Source organism: Miniopterus natalensis, chromosome X, assembly GCF_054644295.1.
Source record: "Miniopterus natalensis isolate mMinNat1 chromosome X, mMinNat1.hap1, whole genome shotgun sequence".
NCBI lineage: Eukaryota > Metazoa > Chordata > Mammalia > Chiroptera > Miniopteridae > Miniopterus > Miniopterus natalensis.
The window spans coordinates 72,401,949-72,414,020 of record NC_142103.1 but is presented as its reverse complement, the minus strand read 5'-3'; the positions used below and the strand labels follow the sequence as shown (position 1 = coordinate 72,414,020).

Genomic DNA, 12,072 nt, shown 5'->3' with positions numbered 1-12,072 from the left:
TGTCCACCGGCTTGAAGGCTAAGTGGGGGCATTTTAGGGAGCTGTAGGAACTGGGCATGGTTCTGAGGTAATGATAGAGGAGAATGCTAGAAACGGATATCATCGGTTCCCTTGACCTTCGGCGGGCGGGCGGGCGGGGGATGCAAGCTGGGGAGGAAGTGAAGAAAGTCCCTGAGCAGGCTAGGCTAGTGGGCCCTGAGGTCATTAATGGGCCCAGAATGGTTCCAAGGAGTGATGGCCAAGGCAGAACATTTCAGGAGGCCCGCTGGTTCAAGACTAGGGAGGGGGAGGGCAGGAAGAGGATGAAGACGCGATTAGTACCGATGCCACTGGTGGGACGCTAGGGCGCCTGGGGCAGTTGGGGGACAGGATCTGGACAACACGGGTCCCATCTGTAAGCTGATCGGTGGCAGCCTGAGCCAAGACAAAACCTCCAATACACCCTGGCAGGGAGACTGGCAGCGAACTCACTGGGCTCCGGCGCGCATGCCCCGAACCCGCCAATCGGGCCGCAGCCCCGGCCCCCTGACGTGCTTCCGGTTAGGTCAGGCCCCGTTGCTGTGGTTCCGAGGGCGGCCCGGGGATGCGGCCTTGCTGGGGCCTTCTTGGAAGGTTCTCTTCTGTTTGGAGAAACCCCCTCTCATTTTATTTGAGCTCCGCAGCCTCGGGGTCTCTTACTTGGCGCGAAATGTTCCGGCAGAAGACGGGTTTTCCGTACAGTTTGTGCCCTTGGGTTTCTCTGGACGGCAGAGGGCAGTAGTGCATCGTGTTCCGCGCCACGCGCCTCTTCCCCGCCCTTCGCGCTCGAAAAAACTTCTCGCAGTTTTTCCCTTCATTGGCCGACACTGTCTGGGCCCCGGCAGCCCCAGCAGCCATCTTGGCTGACGTGCTTCTTCAGTGGGTTCAGCTGTGAAAACTTGTACTGTGTACACGGGAACGCTTTCTTTTCAAATCCCCTTTTCTTCTGAGCTGCTGCCTAGGTCGCTTAGCAACGTTTATCTCTGCTTCTCTGAAGGAGTCGTCATTGCGCTTCCCCAACTGGGGGTTTCTGGGCCTTTATGAATATATGCTTCGGTTATGACAGTCACTCAAACCGCAGTGTAGAAAATTTGGGGGACAGATAAAGTTACTCAAACCACAGTCCCATCATCCAATATTGAACATTAAGACTATTTTGTGCTCAGTTTCTTAGAGATATTTCATCAAACACAAGGTGTATTTTAAATATGGTAAGGCTGATGCTTGTGTCATGACTTCAACCTCTTTTTAAACTCATTTATACAATGTGGAAGGTCGTTTTTACATTTTTAGTTATCTGACTGAAAAATAATGCAGACATATTGCAATATGTTTGAACGTTTCTGTTCATCTTAAATTGAATATGCAATGACCTGTGATCCAGAGATGGCAGCACAGCCCCTGTGGGAGAGCAGGGGCTGCGGTGCAGGCCTGCTGCCCCTTCCCTCAGCATTCGGGGGAGTTCTTGGCATTTAGTGAATGTTCAGTAAGTATTGTGAAATGTTTCCAGAATTTACTTTTGCGGATATATATTTATATAATATGATATAATGTGTATATATAATATATATGATATATATTATATGATATATGATATATATGATATATATGATATGTATATTCTGTATATATATTTGTGTGTGTGTGTGTGTGTGTATATTGTCTTTAACTGGTCCTTAATTATAGTATACCAACAGTTTTCTATTGGGTTTTTGTTTTAATTTGGCCCTTTTTGGGTCATTTTTCTTTTTCTTTTCCTTTTAACTTATTACATAAGCATTCCTGCCCGACGGGGCATGGCTGAGTGGTTGAGCATCGACTGGGTATTCAGGCGATCAGGTTCCATTCCAGGTCAGGGCATGTTTCCGGGTTGCAGGCTCGATCAATGACTCTCATCATTGATGTCTCTCTCTCTCTCTCTCCCTCTCCTTTCCTCTCTCTGAGATCAGTAAAGATATATTTTAAAAAATTAAATATAATAAATTTATATATAAGCATTGCTTTTTATTTTTTTATTTTTTAAATATATCTTTATTGATTTCAGAGAGAGGAAGGGAAAGGAAGAGAGGTAGAAACATCAATGATGAGAGAGTCATTGATCAGCAGCCCCCTGAACGCCCCTGACAGGGGATGGAGTCTGCAACTGGGGCATGTGCCCTGACCTGGATCTTAGGTTTAGGCTCAATGGCTGAGCCATGCCCGGCTGGGCTGGGTCATTTTTCTTTATGACCATTTTCTTATCTTTTTTTAATTTTTCAAAATATTACAGATGTCCCATTTTTCTGCATTGAACCGTTTCACCCTGCACCCACTTCTTGCCCTGGACCTCCCCCACACTTTTGTTTGTGTCTATGGGTTATGCATATATGTATATAGATTCTTTGCTTAATCTCTCCCAACCCACCTTCCACCTTCAGAGTTTCCTCAGTGTGATACATGCTTCCAGTCACCGAATCTATTTTGTTCATCAGTTTATTATGTTTTTATATTTCACATATAAGTGAGATCATATGATATTTGTCTTTCTCTGCCTGGCTTATTTCGCTTAGCATAATATTCTCCAGGTTCATCCATACTGTCCCAAAGGGTAAGAGATCCTTCTTCTTTATAGCTGCTTGGTATTCCATGGTGTAGATATCCCAGAGTTTTTTATCCACTCATCTACTGATGAGCATTTGGGCTATTTCCAGATCTTAGCTATAGTAAATTGCACTGCTATGAACATAGTGGTGCATATATCCTTTGTGATTAGTGTTGCAGGATTCTTAGGGTATATTTCTTGGAGTGGGATTACTGGGTCAAAGGGCAATTCTATTGTTTTATATTTTGAGGAACCTCCATACTGTTTTCCCATAGTGGCTACACCACTCTGCATTCCCACCAGCAGTGTACCAGGCAGGGTTCCCCTTTCTCCACACCCTTGCCAGCACGTGTCATTTGTTGATTTGTTGTTGGCAGCCCTTCTGACAGTTGTGAAGTGGTACCTCATTGTGGTTTTAATTTGCATCTCTCTGGTAATTAGTGACATTGAGCATTTTTCCTATGTCTTTTAGCCATCTGTATGTACTCTTTGTCAAAGTGTCTATTTGGGTCCTTTGCCCAGTTTTTAATTGGATTGTTTGTCTTCCTGTTGTTGAGTTGTATGAGTTCTTTGTACACTTTAGAAATTAGCCCCTTATCAGATGCATCCTTGGCAAATATGTTCTCCCATGCCTTGGGGCTCCTTTGTATTTTGAAGCTGATTTCTTTTGCTGTGCAGAAGCTTTTTAGTGTGATGCAGTCCCATTTTTTATTTTTTATTTTGTTTCTCTTGCCCTAGGAGATGTATCTGTGAAAATTCCACTAAATGAGATTTCTGTGACTTCACTGCCTATGTTTTCTTCCAGGATTTTCTTGATTTGTAATTCCACTTTTTTTTTTTTTTTTTTTTTTCAGAAAAATTGCTCTTTCATTTTTTTTTAAGAGCGAAGGGTGGGAGAGAAGTGAGCAGGATTCTTGCAAAGTGCCACACTGCCGCTTGCTGACCAAAGAAACAGTGCCACCAATCACACAAGAAAAGCGTCTTACCTGGAAGATTTTTGCGGAGAGCCTGGGAATATGCTACCAAAATTGATTAGGACTATGGAAAGAACACAGAAAATCACACAATAAATGCAAAGGCCCCAGTAAGGCCACTTTCATAGTCAAACGCTCAGAATTACAGCAACACCATGAGGAAGTGCTAGCACCCAAAAAGGAAACTCTTGAAGATGGGGCTACACACTGATTGGCCACTTCTGGATGTGCACAGAGGGTCCTACTGAGATCCCTGCCAGTCTTCCATTGGGCACACACTAGAGGTTTTCTTGCAGTTTTGGAATCTTAGGCCGATGGACCAGACCAGTGATTTCCAGTTCCTGTGGTCCAACTGCCACAGCCACACATGCAGGACCCTTTCCAATTCCCTCCCTATCACCTGCCTGATACCCCTGGCCCCAGCCATGAAAGAACTCCTGTTATGACACAGGCCCCATCCTCCTCTCAGCCCTCATTCCTCTGAACCCTCCTGGTAACCTCAAGGTGCAGGAGCCTGACCTGGTCATCCCAGACACTATAGGTGCTCAAGGAGGTTTTACTTCTTCCCATGTTGTGTCCACCTACCCATAGTCATGCCCTGGGCATCAGGAAACCCAGCGCTGCTCATTGATGTCCTTTCTTAGCATTCCCTCTCTGATCGCCTCCAACACCCTGTCCCTTCTTCTAATGCTGCTGCTTAGAAACCCTTCGACCTCTAGGGGCCTCCAGTGTGGACCCCACAGCGCTCCTCACCATCCACCAGGCCCCACCCTACCCAGCCTACCCTGGCTTATAAACTCTGCTTCTAACATTCCTCTCTAGCTCCTTTCTCCCTCTTCCACACTCTTCTACTGTTCCCCAGTAAGAGACACACCCCTGCCTGTATTTGAGCACCTAAACACTGATGCCAAAAATTTAAGCCTTACTGAATTGTTTATCTTAAAACCCATCACCAGGAGACCATTGCTTCTCTCTGTCACCTTCATTCTACCTACATTACTACTTTACTCACTAGCAACCCTCTTCCATTCCAATGGAGAGGACAATGAGCTGTGACAGCTCAGAGCTTCCCACACCAATAGACCTGTTTTTGTCCTGACATTTTCTGCTGCTCCTGGGCATATCTGCTTTTGACTGCAGCCAGCCATCACCTGCGCTCAGGATCCCATGACTTCCATCTGTTCAGGGGCTTTACTCTTGCACTTAGCATCACTCCTCTCTCCTGAACTGTCACTGAGGAGGAATGGAGAGGTAACAGAAAGGGAAATCTACTCGCATTTACAGTTTCTACAAGCTTGACTTCCAAGGAATCAAGACATGGGTATTAGAAGCAGAGGGCTGTTTGCTTTTCACTATGTTTTTTACTGTCCCCCAAACAAGACAGAACACCCGAAGATGCAGGCACCAGAAATCCCTAAGGCATGAGCCTCAGAGGAGATGCTTTAAGTTGAGGAGGGAGGAACAGGGTTTTCAAGCAGCACAGGATCTGCAGGAAGACCCCCATCCTCACTCCTACACCCATTCTTACCTCTGTGACCCAGGGAGCAACAGGTTGAGAGACATAATATCACCCAAGTAAAAGGCCTCTCAGTAGGTGATATCGGGGGAGAGATAAAGATTGAATGAACTAACTGAAGAGGATAATCCAGGTAGAAGAATTGGGAAGATTTGGAAAAAGAAGCATAAGAAGGAGGATGAGTTATACTGGTAGATCAGACAGCAGTCCTAAGATGAAGGCAGGGGATGCAAGGAGCCTGGGCTTGGAGTGATGGCAGGAGCTGGAGACATGAGCATTTGACTCGCCCCGAGATTCATACAAAATATCTTCTGCAAAGACATTTCTTGTTTCAGGGCCACAGAAGCCCAAGAAGCTATGAGAAGCTAGAAGAGCTTTGTCTTCTCTGCGTCCTGGATTTGGATGGATTTAAAGCATTTGTCAATCTAAGCCCTGTTGATGAGACTGGCCTCGGTCACTCCTATCTGGTGGTGATGAGGCTGTGCTCTGGGGTCCCTCAGAGGAGGAACAGAGGGCCGGGCCATAGAAAAGAACTCCCTTGTGATTCTGGTCCCTGCAAAGGTGAGGTATCCATCTAGTCCCAGGTCACCACAAAAGTTATGGTGGGTTGTTAGAAGTGCAGGGAGAAACATGACTCGAGTCTTTTAATATCTTACCCGAGGGCCACAGATCTCAGGTCACCGTGAAATAACTGGGGGCATATGCTCTCCAGAGCAGGAACAGGGTCCAGTATATAAGAGATTTCTGCCATAGCTACAGGCAGACACTATAAGAACTCAAGGTCTTTGTAGGGCAATCTCTGTCTGTCTAAAGCTCATTACCCCTGTTTCCGAGGGTAAGGATCAGAGGTGAGACAGCAAAAGATGAGGAAAGGGGATGAGGTGGGACATGACTGGAAATAGTAGAACCAGCCCTTCCTACAAGTTGACCCTTTAGGTCACCAGGTTGAGACCCAAGATTCCTGTGGCTTCTCTGGGACTAGACCCTGCTGTCCCCTTGAGAGACTCTACAGCCTCAGCGCACTTCGTCTCCTTAAGATGAAGGGGGTAGAAGGTATGATTTTCTGAGGTGCAGGAACCAAATGGGGCAATGGGATGAAAGGTCTTCTAAGTCACGGAGCCCCATGTACAGTGAGCCTGTCACCCCTGACCCCGTTTCTCACATGTAATTGTTGGGTCTGCAGTATTCAATGGGCTCTCCTCTGTGGCAAACGCACTGAAGGGGCCAGGGGCACCCGAGGTGCCCAGAAGTGGACACCTGAGACCTGCCCATCACCAGGAGGGTTTGATTGCTGCTCTCCCTGGACAAAAGGCAGTGCCCCTGCTCAGGGCCCAGTTGTGTAGGAGATGAGGGCAGCGTCCCCCTTGAAGAGGAGGTTCCCTGAGGACACAGCAGGCTGAGCAAGAGATCTTGGGACATACTCTGGGTCTGTCAGCAACTACTGCGATTCTCACCCCAGCCTCTCAGCTCTAGGGAGGACTCTGGCACGATTTACCTTCTAAAGAAATAAGAAGGAAAACACCGCCTTCTCCTAATAAAAATACTGACTTTCTGCACCTTCCCTCAGCCTTCCATTCCTGGCCCCTGAAACCTTTTCCTGAAGCCCAGCTCCAGGACTCAGGCCTTGGAGTGAAGGCCCCTGTCATTTAACGGAGAGGAGCCTGGCATGGCCTGTGGAGGGAAGGACGGCCTTGCTGAGACCCTGCTCATGTCAGTGACAGCCCTCATCAGCTCCTCCACTCGGTGAGTCTGGCTGGGCCTCTCCTCTTGCTGTGATGTTTTAGGGGTCCGTTGATGGCATGCTGGATAAACGTTGTCCTGGGTTAAAGGCAGGAGGACGCAAGGACCCCAAGGCTCCCTCTCACAGGGACAGATTGGATGTGGGTACAAGAGGAGCGTGTGGGGATGGTGTGCTGACATCCCAGGTTCACGGGTGCCCCTCAGATGCAGGGGCCCTTTGGTTTATTTATTCTGCCCCACTGTGCTGATCATCAGCGGGGCCCACCCTCTGAGCCGGAATGGGGAGAGCAAAGGAGCTCTGAGTTTGCTTCCAATCTGGTAAGTAAGGTGAGGTGCAAGCATGTGAATGGCCCATGTACTTCCTGACTCACCCCCGTTCTCTGAGGTCTCTGATCTCTGCCTGTCACTGCTTCTGCAGGTCGTCCCCCAGTGACTGGAACAGATGCTCTCTTCTGTGTTTTCTCTTTCATGTTGACTCAAGATTTCCCATACTTTGTGCAGGTCAATGGAGCATACTGTGGAATGTGTACCTTGTCGAGAACAAGAGGAGAGTATGTTGTCATATGACTCTTCCTTCTTTCCAAAAGAGATAAATAGAGTGATAGAGAATGGAGTGGGTAAAGGTGCCAAAGGCATCAGAGCGGTTATCTAAGATGAGCACGAAAATTGATTGTGGATCAGGAAATATGGATATTAAGGATGGCCTTGAGTAGACCAGTTTCAGCAGAGTGATAGGTTCAAAAGCCTTATTGAAGGGGATTGAGGAGCAAATGGTCTCAGGAGAAGCTGAGACAGTTTTGCTTTGAACATCATCCATTAATGTGCCAGTAGCTGCAGAATGACATGTGGGAAGGGGGTTGGGTTTCCTCCATTAGTTGTGGGATAGTCCAATATACAAAGAGCAGGTGATATTTCAGGAGAGGGTTGATTAGTGCAGGAGCAAAGCCCCTGAGCAGGTGGAAGGCATGGGATCCCGAGCACAGGTGGGGGCTGGCTGCAGTCAGGTGCAGGTATGCCCAGGAGCAGCAGAGAATGTGAGGTGAGTAGCCCTACCTCATAGCTCCTGTTCTGCATAAATTATTAGGGAAGATCATTGGAATGGAAGAGTGCTGCTAGTGAGTAAGGCACTGGTGTTGGTAGGATGAGGGTGAAAGTGAGAATCAATGTTCTTCTAGTAATGGATTCAAGAAAATTAAGTAAGGCCCGGCCAGGCATGGCTCAGAGGTTGAACATCAACCTAGGATCCAGGCGATCGGGGTTTGATTCCCTGTCAGGGCACATGCCCAGGTTGCAAGCTCGATCAATGACTTTCTCATCATTGATGTTTCTATCTCTCTCTCTCCCTCTCCTTTCCTCTCTCTGAAATCAATAAGGATATATTTAAAAAAAGAAAATTAAGTAAGGCTTAAATTGTCATCAATACTCAAGTGCTCAGGTACAGGTAGGGATATATGCCTTAATTGGGGCACAGCAGGAGACGATGGAGGGGATGGAAAGGAGCAAGCAAGGTGTGTCAGAGGGGGAATTTATAGCCCTTGGTAATGTGGGTAAGGACTGGCTTGGTGGAAGGTGAGGAGTCCAGTGGGGGCTAGTCCCAGGTGGCCCCCGCACGCAGCTTGAAGGCTATCTAAAGGGAGGCACTAGCCCAGCCGGGCGTGGCTCAGCGGTTGAGCATTGACCTAGGATCCAGGAGATCGGGGTTCGATTCCCGGTCAGGGCTATATGCCCGGGTTGTGGGCTAGGCAGCCTATCAATGACTCTCTCATCATTGATGTTTCTATCTCTCTCCCCCTCCTTTCCTCTCCCTGAAATCAATAAATATATATATATATATTTTTTTTTTTAAAAAAAGGGAGGCATTAAAGGAAGGAAAGTGGAGGAACTGGCATGGTTTTGAGGTGATATGAGTGGAGAAAGCTGAGAAAGGGACACCATTGATGGATGTGGGGTTTTCTGGTGCCCAGGGCATCATCATGGGCAGGGCAGAGAACATACCTGAAGTCGGAGAGATTAAGGACTTCACTGAGTCAGGCATGTGACTCCTCAGCTCACTGGGAGGGTTCAGAAGAGTGAGAACTGATAGGAGGACGGTGAGTATGCCATGGAAACACCGTGATCACAAGCTAGAGAGGATGACCACAGGATTTTTACAGGCCCTGAAGGTAGGGTGATGGAGTGGCTGGAACATTCGTGAGACAGTTCCTCTCCATCACCTGACATTTGCAATGCGGGGGGCGAGCGGCAGAATTCTAGGAGAGATTGGGTGGGAAAGTGGCACCAATTTCACTTCGCTTTGGTGCAGGCAGGCCCAGAACCTGCCAGTCTTAGGGCAACATGGGCCATGGCTTCCTTGGTCCCTGGTCCCTGGGGTAGGATTTCCGGCCTCTATTGCTGTATCATTCTGAGAGCGGGTCTAAAGAAGTGGCCATACTGGTGCAGGTTCGCAAGGGTCTATCGGGCTCCTCTCTGCTTTTTCAGAGCATAACCATCACCTGGTAGTGGGTCCTGAAACAAAGTATGTCGTCTTTTATGAGAAATCCAGTGAAAACCAGGGATTTCCTTCTCGGAATGATTGTGCGGAGTTTTTATGGACAACAGAGGGCAGTGTCAAGCCATTAAATGTCCCCATTCCTCTCCCTTTGTGTTTGAAAAAACTAAGCTGAGCAATTTCACAGAGAATTGTCACTTCCTTTCTGTTCTGGGGCCTATTCTCAAGCTAAACTACTCCATTCCTTGGCCACCCTACTGAAAATTTGAAGCCTAGGTTGCTTAGCATTTTTTATTTCTGCTTCTCTGAATGCTCTTGTCACTCACTGGCTTTCCACAAGTTGTTTGAGCTTTTATCAATATATTCTTCAGTTACCCTACTCACTCAATCCCCACTGTAGAAAATTTGGAGAACTGATAAAATATAATAAAGTAATCTAAACCAGTTCCATCACCCACTGATAACCATTAATAATAATTTGTGATAAATTTCTTCAGAGATCTCATCCATAAGGTTGCACTGCACATACAATGAGATTCATGTTGCATTGTGACTTCAACATCTTTTCTAAAACTTAGATTTTTAGCATGAGTTAGGTGTTCTAAAAATCATTTGAAAAGACTTGAAAATGTTTTTCATTTCTCTTCCTTAAAGTGTAAGTAGTTTAAAACAGGGAATATAGATACATACCTGAGATAAAAGCAGAAACACCCTGAATCCTATCTCCAAGGAAAATATCATACTGTAATCTTCCTAAGGACAGAAGCTATATTTTTGGCTTTGTTTTTGCTTAACACTGTATTATCAACATGGGAAATCCATTTGTTTTGTCTGTCCTCCAGCATCCTTATTTTACTGTTGCCATGGTGAAGGCCAACTGCTCCCTTGATGCTGTCCAGTGAACATAGAAGTTTACAAAACCCAGTAAGATTTGTCATATATCCGCTCCATTATTTGTCTCTCAGGCTATAAAGGAAATTCTTCTGATTGTAGTCATTGGGGAAGACAGAGAAAAGAAAAAAGAAAAAGAGAGTAAATCATCCATGACCTAACCATTTTCAACATGTTTTGCATATCACCTTCATTTTTACCTCCTTGTGATAGTTCCGTATATAATACACACTTGTGAAGTTTTTATGGTTGATATTAGGTCATTCATATATTTTCTTAAAAATCAATTTAGCCTATCCTGAATGAAATGCATCTTCCACTATTCCTACATGGTTTTTGAAATATGAAAAATAATGGTATGACAAGCTTTGAATAAATTTATGCCTACATTTTAGATAATTTGCATTGCAGAGATTCCTACAAGTTGACACATATTGCCACATTCCTTTAAGCTAGAACATAAGCCAGGGCCTGCATTATTGCATCCTGAAAGTACTGACAATTTTTTAAAGTGTTGCCAAGTTCAGAGGTGAAAAGTATATCACATTGTTTTATATTTTAAGTTTTTTATTGATTATAGAAGGAGAAACATCGATTTGTTGTTCCACTTATTTATGCGTTCATCGGTTGATTCTTGTATGGGGACTGAACCCTCAACCTTGGCATATGGGGATGATGCTCTAACCAACTGAGCTTCCTGTGCAGGGCTGTTTTAAAATAATTTTTTATTGTTTGTGAGATTCTATATCCTTTCGTATGTTTAATACCTACTTATTTATTATATATACTCATGTAAAATAATTGATGACAATTCATATAAGAATTAATTTTCAAATTAGTACTTAAGAAAATAAGAAAAAACAGAAAACGTAATTAAAAAACAAAATGAGCCCTGGCTGGTAAGGCTCAGTTCCTTGAAGCATCCTCCAATGCACCGAAGGGTCAAGGGTTCAATTTCTGGTCAGGATGAGTGAGGAAGCAACCAATCCAAGTTCCTCCCTCCCTCCCTCCCTCCCTCCCTCCCTCCCTCCCTCCCTCCCTCCCTCCCTCCCTCCCTCCCTCCCTCCCTCTTCTTCTCTAAAAGTGAAGTAAAAAACACATCCTCCTGTGAAGATTAAAAACAGGAAAAACAAAACAAAATGAAGTTAGATAGAAGTAAATTCACTAATTCCATATCTTCTTTCCTTTTTGTTTCTTTTTTCCTTCTGATAGGAAAACTCCTGATCAGGGGCATCCAGTCACATTAAACAAGACCTGAGGCACTGTCCTGTCTGAATAGATCATCCAAGCTATGAAAATCAACCAAGAAACAGATTGCTTCAACTCACCAAGAGAGCCTTCTTGACACAATTCCCGAAACTTTTACATCCCTGTGCTTTGCTATCAGAAATAAAATTAGCTTATGATGAAAGGACTTACACTTGTCCAGGAGTAAACCTTGTCTAAGAGGAAATACTGTAGATTCATTAAAATAGACCTCAGTTTTCCTTTCTATTCTCATCCCTGCTGCAACTTGTTTGTTAGCTCCTATAACACTCAATATGTAACAAACAACAAACCATATAAAAACAGCTCTCAAAGGACTCTTCCAACAGAAGAGGGAATGAGACTGCACCAAGGATCCAAGCAAGAGGCATAAATAAGTTGAACCAATTTCCAGCCATTCCAACGACACATCTGTGACAGTTAAAAGAAATGGAAACCTGAGGAATCGCAGTCATGGACCTGTCTTCAACTCTGCCTGTACATAGACCTCTCACCCCGTTTTGCTATACATGGCCCTGTTCCCCTTTCCCTGTACAACCTGCATTGGGCATCAGCTCAGAGTTACCTGTTCTTATGGAACAAATGTCAGCTGAATGAA

General features: G+C 45.4%; 1 long non-coding RNA gene across 1 annotated transcript in view; it reads left to right on the top strand.

Annotated features, from left to right (window-relative positions):
• Positions 1-11,628, top strand: part of LOC107545471 (uncharacterized) — a 28,032-nt gene extending 16,404 nt beyond the window's left edge. The window contains exons 2-3 of the long non-coding RNA XR_001604030.2: positions 3,454-6,832; positions 11,421-11,628. This is a non-coding gene — a long non-coding RNA (uncharacterized LOC107545471). The remainder of the gene's footprint in view (positions 1-3,453; positions 6,833-11,420) is intronic.
• The last annotated feature ends 444 nt before the right edge of the window (positions 11,629-12,072 follow it).